The sequence below is a fragment of the Pantherophis guttatus genome, chromosome 1 (assembly GCF_059756535.1).
Source record: "Pantherophis guttatus breed Tessera chromosome 1, ASM5975653v1, whole genome shotgun sequence".
Taxonomy (NCBI): domain Eukaryota; kingdom Metazoa; phylum Chordata; class Lepidosauria; order Squamata; family Colubridae; genus Pantherophis; species Pantherophis guttatus.
This window is the reverse complement of record NC_142063.1, coordinates 72,924,888-72,935,773: the sequence shown is the minus strand read 5'-3', so window position 1 is coordinate 72,935,773 and position 10,886 is coordinate 72,924,888. Positions and strand designations below refer to the sequence as shown.

Genomic DNA, 10,886 nt, shown 5'->3' with positions numbered 1-10,886 from the left:
TATAGTTGGATATTTCTTCCTGAAATACCCAACATTTTTTCAACCCAGCACTGGCATATGTCTATTATACTTTGGAGTTGTATAACAACTGAAAGTACAGAAATGTCGGCATGGAAAAACAAATTCAACTAATTAACCTTATCTTAGAAGCCAACATCACGGTGAAGAATGTTAAATGGGTACTCGACTAAAAGAAATTTGAGAAAGGAAAAAGATATATAAAAGTTTTATACTAATGTCTAAGAACAGAAAGATGAATGAACTGCAATATTTGTAAGTCCTGTGATTCTTAGGGACTTCTTTGATCTCTGCTGGTTTTTCCTGTTTACTAGCAACTAATTTGTCTAGTTGCTTTCCCTTAGTCTTGTTCAAAATTAGCTTATTCACAAGGCTTAGTTGCATAACTACAGCTTGAAATATTCCTATCACTTTGTTTGTTTTTCTCTTTCTGGAAGTAAGTGGTGCGATACCATTAGTAATTTATTATAGTAAAAGTCTCTAGTATCTGTTCATCTTCTCCAAGAATAATTACAACAGTCTTGTTATAAGTTTTACATGCACAAACCTTACCACCAGGCATATAAGATGGAAACTATTATGACTGTTTTTGTATTTTGGATACCACTGGAATCCTCTAGCTAAGAACCTTGTGCAGCATATTGTGGCTGATGCATTACCTCTGCAAATATATCAAGGCGACTACAATTAAATATCACCATCTAGTGTTGAAATGTAGTACTGCAAGAAGGAAAGTATAGAATTCAGTAAAGCTTTAATTTTTTTGTCAATCAAGAGATGAAAAGGAACATCTGCAGACTGGAATCAGTCTATTGAAATCTTGAAAGTGAGACTGAAGGTTGTCCAAAGCAATATGAAGCTGAGAGGTATGTTCAGGTAACATTAGCAAAAAAATGAAATTGTTTTCCAAATAAGAATACTAATACTGGACAGAATACTGCATATGCACTGCAGATTAATAACTAAAGCATTTGAAATAAATAAAGCAATTTTTCAAATAGATAACCATGTAAATACCATTGTACACTTTCCTTTGCATCTGAAGGAATATAGAGGTTGTTCTACTCTTCCTACAACTTGCATTTGCAATAAGACCGAGTGCTGTAAACTTCGTACATGTTTACCTTTCATATAGATAGGAGCTGGCCACTATTCTCCTGCCTAGTAAAGCAGCAGCCAGTCACCATGGTGTAGGCTTTAAGGATTTTGCAAACAATCCCATAGATCAGGGGTGTCAAACTCACATCGTCACAGTGGCGTCACATGACGTATCAGGACTTTTCCCCCCTTCGCTAAACCAGGCATGGGCATGGCCAGCGTGTGACACATCCAGCCCACAGACTGGGAATTTGAAAGCCCTGCCAAAGATTCTTAAAGACTAACACTTTTACTGAATCAGAAACTGTTAGAAGCTTGAGCATTAGCTCTAAGAAATGATTATCAATGATAACAAGTAGTCTTTCAAACACTATAACCTAGTCCTAAATCTGGAAAGACTTAGAGATAAAAACTTTGAACTTATCTAGAAATGGATTATTTGACTGAATCTAAGTATAATAAGAATGTAACATCACATCAATTTCCAATAAAATGTCAAAGCAACCATATTCAATGCCTTGATGTGGTTTTTACATTTTCAATATCAAAGGTAATATTTATTTTTAAAAAATCAAAAATTAATCTGCAAATTTTCAGTTTATTCATGCTTAAAATATTACAATAATTTTGTCATTTCTATTGGATCACATAGATTAGTCTTAGTGCATAAAATACCTGCTACATGACCAACAACAGATGGCCAGCAAGTTCCCAATAGCTTCAAGGAAGAATTGTAGATGACAAATGGGAGTTCTCTACCTATTATTCACTTCAAATTCTAAGACATCTTGCCCAAACCTGGTATTATCAAGATGTGCCTAAATCTAATTATAATTTCTATACAGGTAGTCCTTAACTTATGAGCGTAGATCATAAATCGGTCATGTCACCATAGGACACTGCAAATGGCTGTAAATATGAGCCAGTTGCCAAATATCCAAAATACAATTATATCACTGTGGGAGGGGTGGTCATCGGAATTTCAGAACCAGGTCGTAAGTACTTTTTGAGGGTTCCATCATAATGGTTGCTAAGCAACTGGTTGTAAGTCAAGGACTATCTGATCTCCAAAGACCAGCGTCATTATAGCAATCATTCACTCTGGCTTTGATGGAGCATTTACTCAAATATAAACAGATATATGCACCAGGTTAAAGAAAACTCAATTATTTATTGAATATTATTTATTCACCTTCTACTGCTTAGAATAGAAGATATCTTTGGCTTATAACTTGGCCTGAGGTGGAAAAGGTTTGCATTCTATTTCTGCATTTATACTTGCTTTAAAACTGAACCTTTCAGTTAAAACCTAAAATATTCCCTCTCAAACTGCAATCTGTTTAAAATATTGTACAATGAAATTATCTTGTTTCAAACCTGAACATGTATGCTCCACTGAATTCAGAAGAGTGCCATGTTTTGAAAATGGGCACACACTGAGTATTTCCCAATAAATTTTAGTAGTGAAAATGCCAGTAATACGTCAAAATACCATATTCAGTCTTTTTATTACAATTTGCCAGAAGGCACCACTATCCTTACATATTACTTTTTAAGCATGCTCTAACTCTTTTCTTTTAATATCTCTTTTATACTTAGTTTTTATCCAACCTTAAAATATATTATTTCTATAGAAGGTGATAAGGAGTAAATGTAAACAGGTACACAATAATTTCTTCAGTAGCTTTGTGTACAGCAGATGGTGACACAGCAAGCAAAGAGAGGGATAATAAATTGTGAAGTGTTGCAGTACTGAGCTAACCTGATCTTTGAACTCCAGTGAGTGCTCCAGCTGCACATTAATGCACAGAGCTATCAAGAGAAAAGGAAACTTAAAGGCAATTCTCTCATTTAAATAACTTTAATATGAAAGGAACACACACACCAGCTACAAAATGTTGCAAATTACAATTTCACCACATCATTAATCAACTCAAAGGAAATTCAGATGTCCTATGAAACTAACATACACACACTGTGCAATCAATATGCACTGTAGCAAACCCCTTGGGGCAGAGATCTCTTGTTGTTTTTCCAGGCTAGGCCCTGGAGCAGCTGGTACTCCAGCTTGTCTCAAAATGGTATCCCTCATTTGGGATCCATTTCCAAACCTATTACAAGAAAGTGAATCTTTCCTTAAAGAGGTAGTCAGATGCACTCACAGCCTGTGGACAAACACATCTACAATATATCAGTCATTGTGTCCCTCTAGCTGGTTAGACCCAAGGGAACACTGCAAGCTGGACTGAAACAATCTCATTGATCCCTTAATAGAACAAGCTCTATGAAAAAGGTTTCGGTATTGTCTGTCAGGACCAATTCTTCTTTTGCTAACATTTTTGAGATTACACATCACTCACCTTGCCAAAACATACATTTATTTCTAGGTATTCTAGTAGATTTTCAGCTAGCTGAAAAACCACATCCAAAAGGCTACTCCAAAACTGCCCACTTTGGACAGTGAGATGGGCAGCATATAGATTCAACGGACAGACATTCGGACAGTTTTTCTAAGGAGAGGTATGGGATCTCCTTTGGCTCAGTGTTGAACTTGCATATAAAAAACCTAGAAGAAAGGATGGTTAACAAATTCATTATGGCATTAAACTAAGAAAATTGGAAAATAGTGAGGATAAAATCTCAATTCAAAATGACCTAAACAAGTTTTTGACATTGGGCCACATTTAGTAGGTTGTAGCAATAGTGACGGCCTACTTCTGATTAGGAAAAATCAAATGTACAACTGAAAAACTGAGGAGACCTGGCTTGGTTTTAACCAGGGTGGATAAAAATCAATGATTTTTTTTAAAAAATCAAAAAAATCAGATTTTTTTTATTTAAATCGGATTTTTTTGATTTTTATCGAATTTATTTTAATAAAAACTTTTGGGGTAAAAATCTATCATAGGATAGTTTTCTATTTAAGATACATAAATAATTTAGTTTATTCAGCATGAAATGGAGCTTAGTTATGTAGCATGAGGCTGTATATTCTGCAACACTGGGACTATCGGTGAGTCAACAGTGGGTCAAAGGAGTAGCAGAGATGACAGTTGCTCTTTAAAAATTATGATTTAAATCGAGTTGATTTAAATCAAGCCTTTTTACTAGTGATTTAAATCATGATTTAAATTGTGATTTAAATCAACTCAATTTAAATCAAATCCACCCTGGTTTTAACACATGTGAAAGGAGTCTAAGTGGGCTACCAAGTGAAAGTGAGCAAGCCTGGTATACATGTTTAAAAGGACCATGCGTTGTCGGGCTATATCCAGATCAGACAAGCTAAAGTTCCATTGTTCTTTGTCAAGTGCCTAGTCTGCACTTGAAGAACTCTGCCTTGCTCTGGGCACTGACAATTGGACAATCTAAGAGGACCTGGAAAACAAGGCCTAGGCCTAGGGTAAGAGGAATGATTGATGACCTGAGCATGTTTAGCTTGCAAAAAAGGCAACTATGAGGAAATATGATAGCAGTTTAAGGCTATGTGTGCAAGAGGAGGTGGGCCTGTTTTCTTTTGAAAAGAGATGGGCTAAAAAGTTGAAATTAAATGAATGGAGATACAGGCTCAATATAAAGAATTCTCTAATGGTACAAGCTATAAAATAGCGAAACACAGTAATAGATGCCCTCTATCTGTATGGATATTTCCTCATTTCACTTAATTAAGATTCAAGCATATTCTGGTAGCTTCGTTTCCCTGCCACACTCCCAAGAAATTACCTTAATTTCATACCCACCTGTGAATGAAATAACTTAAGTCATCCTTAGTTAGTCCAATTTTAAAGTAACATTTCCCTTCCTCCCTTATTTGGATGCTGTCCAAAGCAGCTTGAAGGTGTATAAAATCCATTAGCTGTCATTCATTACTTATGCGAGAAGGCCAGCAACAGAGGCAGAATTGGAACTGGCAAGGGAGACAGCAAATTTCACATCACTGTATTTTTCTGCTGAATCAAAGATAAGCAGATAGCAGTTAACCCAAGGAGAGAACTAAAAAAATAAACAAGGAAAATAAGGAGTTCGATGATGTGCGAACATGAAGTGTAACATGACAGAAGGGTACTCTTAAGAAATAATTTGGCTTTACTAATTGCTCATTGATAATTAATGCCTGTATCTTTACATATTCTGCATTTGATGTGCAATTAGTTGAATCTGAAGTAGGAAAGTTGCTTCAAATGCAATGTGTACCGTATGTATTTGCAGAACTCATGAACGATTCTTTAAAGCTTCATCTTTTACTAGGTTTGCATGATAACCCCTAGGTTCCAGGAAAACCTGTGTTTGAGTTAAGAGGTTTGAGATTTATTTATAGCTACCGCTCAAATCAGTGACTCTAGGTAGCAAACTATCATTAAAACAATTAAAACCCCTTACTAAATAAATAAATACATACATACATACTGTACATACATACAGCAGCCAAGAGATGTCTGTCAACAAACCAGAAAACGGGACCTTTTACACTCAGGACCTGAGACCTGGGCACATAGCCAGGTATTCTTCATGGACTTCTGAAAGATCAATAGGGTTGGGGCCATCCTAATCTCATGAGGAAGGATGTTCCAGAGAGCAGGGGCTACGACAGAAAAGGCATGTCTCCTGGTCCCTGCTAACCAACATTTCTTGCAGATTGTATATGTTTTATGCCCATCCTGGCATACAGGATTGGACAGATAGAGACAACTAGAAAAAGATGGCCTCTCATGTAGCCTGGTCCCAAGCTAGGGAGGGCTTTAAAGGTGACAGCCAGCACCTTGAATTGCACCTGGAAACACACTGGCATTCAAATGCAGTCCCTGAAGTAGTGGTGTTACACGTGCCCAATAGCCAACACCATTTGTTTATTTCCTGTCTTTCCTGTTTTTTTACAAATAACTCAAGGCGTTTATACTTGCAACTACATTCTGTACCAGCTGAAGCTTACAAATGTTCTTCAAGAACAGCCCCATGTAGAATGCAGTAGTCCAAATGGAAGCCAATGAGGACAGTGACAGTGAGCAGACACTCTCAGTTCAGAAATGGGCATGACCAGTATGCAACCTGAAATTGTTTTCATACCTTTAATTGGTATAGAAAGTATCTTAATGTTGGATTCAAAACACCTTTCCTATCTTGAAAGGAAACAGCTTTCACAGCTTTTAAACAATCCTAATGTTGTTGGTATATGATTATTTCACAATCAATATGTATGTTGTTTTATAAAATAACATAAGGAAAAAAAGATAGGACTTTGTCACATTGGAATTAAAATCTAAAGATATTACAAAAGCATTCTCTGTCATGGAGGTAATTAGTTCCATGAACTGGATGTCACTAACTTCATAGCATTTTTTTTTTTCTTGTGCAGGGGGATTTTCATTCAAACATTTTTGTGTTAGCCAGTAAGGATGGTCCAGATTACGTAAGAGCTGACTTACATAAATCTAATTTGATGCAAATGTCTCCATAACCCATATCAAAAATGTTCAAGATGCATAACAATTTACATTACTTAGGCAATACAAACTAATATATGTGGGTGAATATTGTGGAATGAGATTGTAATAGGAGCTGCATTTCCACAAGGCAAGGCTTTTTCATGCTAGTATATTTACCTTGTGAATAGATATTTCTGTTGTAATTTTTATGTTGTTTCTCTCTTAACTGAATTGTAGGGTTTTTGGGAGGAAGAGAATCGGTCCAATTCCAATTTATGAAAAGTTATATAAGTACCCAAATGGAGCAGTTAGGTAAGTTGGATAGAGTTGGTAATTACTTTAGCTAGGCTATAATAAAAAATCAAGGCCTGAAAGGACAAATGTGTAACTAAAATTATGCATAAAAAGTAACTCATCTGTTTGAACATCTACCTAAAAAAATACCTCAAGTGGGTATTTTTTAGAGAGGTTAGAGTAATTTCTCCTTTCTTTGGTCTATTAGCCACCAGAATGTTAAACTTTGATATTCTTTGCCATATGATGGTTATTCTGGTTTTGGTTTAAATATCAAATCAGTCTAAATTACCATCTCTAGTGGAGGAGTCCAAATTTATACTTTTATACTTAAGTTACTTAAATGACAACTTAAAAGTGCGCCAAATATTTATTTAAACTCCAATTGTTCCTGACAACTTCTTAGCAACAGGACCCAAACCATTCCACAACAAACAACTATTTAAGTGCTTATCACATTTACAAAAAGAGTTTTATCCCAAGAGTCTTATTTATAATTGGTAGCCTACTTATCCAAGCTTTGACTGTGTTATTCTCTTGAAAGCCTAACACATTTATTACAGCATATACTTTTGTGGATAAAAAAAAGTCTCTTAAATGCTTTTATATATGAAGATTAGTATCAGTTTACAACATAAAGCAGATGATATATGCAGCGCAATGTGAGAAACACGCAGATCCATATACTAGGGAAACAAAACAAACACTTCACAAATGCAAGGCACCACATACCTTGTTTTCCCCATAATAAGACATCCCTTGATAATAAACCCAATTGGGCTTTTGAGTGCATGGCAATAAGGCCTGGTGGCTCAGCAGACTGATAGCATTGTGATTAACACCAGCTGTCTGCAATTACTGTAAGTTCGAATCTCGCCAGGCTCAAGGTTGACTCAGCCTTCCATCCTTTCTAAGGTAGGTAAATTGAGGACCCAGCTTGTGGGGGCAATAAGCTGACTTTGTATAAATATACAAAAGTATGAAGGCTATTGCTTAACGCATTGTAAGCCGCCCTGAGTCTCCAGAGAAGGGCGGCATATAAATCAAATTAAAAAAAAAAAAAAAAAGGCCAAGCGCTTATTTCAGGGTTCAAAAAAAATATAAGACAGGGTCTTAATTTTTGGGGAAACACGGTAGGAGAATAAACTTATCAGGACAGGATTCAGGAGTCCATCTGCATCTGAAAGACAAAGGTCACTCTTTTGAAGACAGCAATTTCACATTCTGGACAGAGAGAACCACTGGTTTGAAAGTGGGGTCAAAGAGACCATCATATTAAAATTGAAAAACTGTCTCTCAAGGGAGGGGGAGGATATGACACCACCTACCTCTTGTCTACAATACAGTCCTTACAGCAGTCCCAAGAAGGTTCCTCACCCATTTGTACTCTGATTCAGATGACCTTGAGGGCACAGATAAACCCCAAGTGGTCTCAACTGACTCTCAGAGAGCTAATGATCGGATGACTGCAAATATTATGAATTCTTCCATTCTCCATCTGTCAATTAGAACTGAAGAAACTTCTTCAATGAGAAGCAAAATGCTTTCAAAGAAAAAAAAACAAAGTTCAGTTATCTTTTAGGGAAAAAAAGCACCTTTGGGACAACCATGACCTGGATGATTGAGAATCTCCATAAAGCATATATAAATACACCAGTCAGAATTGTATCTTATACTGTAAAGACAGATTTCCAACTCAAGAGTTTCTTTAGAAGATTAGTACAAACACATTAGAGGAAATTGAATTAGAGAATTATCAGTTTCAAGACATTTCCTCAAAGCCTTAGTTTGTTAATAAATTAGAATTTACAATTGTAGAGATGAAAGTTAAACCATTGACATAGTGAGAGCAAAATAAAATCTGAAAGTAATCTGTCTGAATTGCAAAAACACATTCAAATTCTTTACTAATAAATACAGTACAGTAGTTCCCCATGTAGGAAGTTAGTACCCAACCTTTTCCTAGAGGAATGAAATATTTTGGGAAATATTAAAAAGGCAGAATATTATGTTTCCCTGGATGAGAAATGGAACAGCATGTTTTAAAGACGAAACAGCTCCCATCTTCCTGCCCCCACTCTTTGTCAATGGGCCAGAGGCAGAAATTCAATCTTTGTCAATGGACCATCATCTGCAACACAATAGGACCCATCTAGCAACAGAAACTCATCACATGGCACCTGGGAAGATTACATCAGCCAGCAAGGCTAGCTAAGACCCCCACCCCCTGGGAGTCTGACAACCAATTAGGATACTCTTTCTGGGCCCCAGGAAGTTCAAAGCCAGAGAGGGCATAAAACCCGGGGACGCACTGCGTCTCGCCCCTTTTCTGTTCAGGAACTCAAACCATGTGATCCTGTCCACCATTAAACCATCTTTCCAAGCAGTCTCCATGTTTCCAATGTCTTTTTCCCCACTTGGAGCTGAACCCAGAAGGATATTTCTTCCTACACCCATAAAAGTTGAAAATGTAATGTGTAAATTTCATAGCATAGAAGCCTCAGTTTGTTTATACAGTTAATTACTATTCTTTAAAAATCCATGATTTTGTTCATAATACTAAATACTAATATTAAAATTAGTTAAGGAACTGATCATGGCTTGGTTCACAGATTATAACTGGAGATTTTCACATATATGAATCTAAAATCAAATCCCATTATAGTTTAGCAACATGTGAACCAAGACTGAGGGTATACTGATGGTAAGATGTGGCTGTAAGGCTGCAATCTTACTGGTGCTAATGTGGGGATAATACAGGGTCAGCTACATGAACATTGAAGGGCCCTCTTTATCTCCTGATTAAGAAAGAAATATGCTTGTTTGGAGATTTCACCAAGTCAGCTAAATTCCATTTTTGTTAATACATAACGTCTGAGAGACCAAGCTGTCACGGTTGCAAGGAAATCCATATGAAGCAAGAGTCACTTATTAACCAAAGCAGCCATTAATCTACGCATCAGCAATCACAAAATTAATAAAGGATGTTTAGCTAAAATGATCTCATGTATTAGAAATTAATGTATGAATTTAGTAATATAGAAAACAGATGAAAGTATCAATCATCACCTAACAAATATATGTTAACCATATATGGAAAGCTGCTGCACTCACATCAAATCCTTTGTCATGTTAAAGTATAAAAAGCAATTGTATCAGAGCTCTTCTTTGTTCAGAATTGCAGATACAAATCTGATTCTGAAACTGTGCAATAAACTGTCTCTGGCTGACCAGGAATGTTGTTTGGTCTCATCATTCCATAACAGTGCTAAATTTTAAAAATTAAAAACATACACAGGAATAATAAAACCCTTTTGCATTTTCATACAAACTGTCTGCTTTTTAAAATTAATAAGGAACAGGACTAAATCTTCTCTAATCCCATACAGCCGTGATGGCGAACCTATGGCACGCGTGCCACAGGTGGCACGCTGAGCCATATCGGTGGGCACGTGAACATTGCCCTAGCTTAGTTATGGCACGCATGCGCGAGCCAGCCAACTGATCTTCGGGCCTTCTCGGCCCACCGGAAGTCGGGAAATGGGCCGTTTCCTGCCTCCAGAGGGCCTCTAGGGGGGTGAGGAAAGCTGTTTTTGCCCTCCCCAGGCTCCAAGAAAGCCTCTGGCGCCTGGAGAGGGCAAAAAACGGGCCTATGGCTCACCGTGCCATTGCGTGCCAAAAGCAGGGGGAGTGCAGGGGGTCACATGCGTATGCGGGGGGGCAGGGTGCACCCACTGTGTGTGGGTACACGCACGCATGACCCCCCCCTCGCGCTCTCCCCGCTTTTGGCACGCGATGGCAAAAAGGTTAGCCATCACTGCCATACAGTGTACCAATAATAAGGAGGTTAAGGATGGATCCTGCAGTCCCCTTGTCTAACTGTGAAACTAATCAGGCAATCAAAAGGCATATTAAAAATAAATTAGAAAACCTACGAGTTATGAAACCGACTAGAGAAATTTGTCATCTACTACAATAAGTACTAACACCCAGAGTAAGGTGACCAGACGTCCCGCTTTTGGCGGGACAGTCCCGCTTTTGAGCAATTTGTCC

General features: G+C 37.2%; 1 long non-coding RNA gene across 1 annotated transcript; it reads right to left on the bottom strand.

Annotated features, from left to right (window-relative positions):
* Positions 1-3,053: 3,053 nt before the first annotated feature.
* Positions 3,054-9,526, bottom strand: LOC117665590 (uncharacterized). The gene is made up of 3 exons (XR_004591413.3): positions 8,162-9,526; positions 4,857-5,063; positions 3,054-3,682 (listed from the first exon to the last, which is right to left on the bottom strand). It is a non-coding gene; the product is annotated as an uncharacterized LOC117665590 (long non-coding RNA).
* Positions 9,527-10,886: the final 1,360 nt, after the last annotated feature.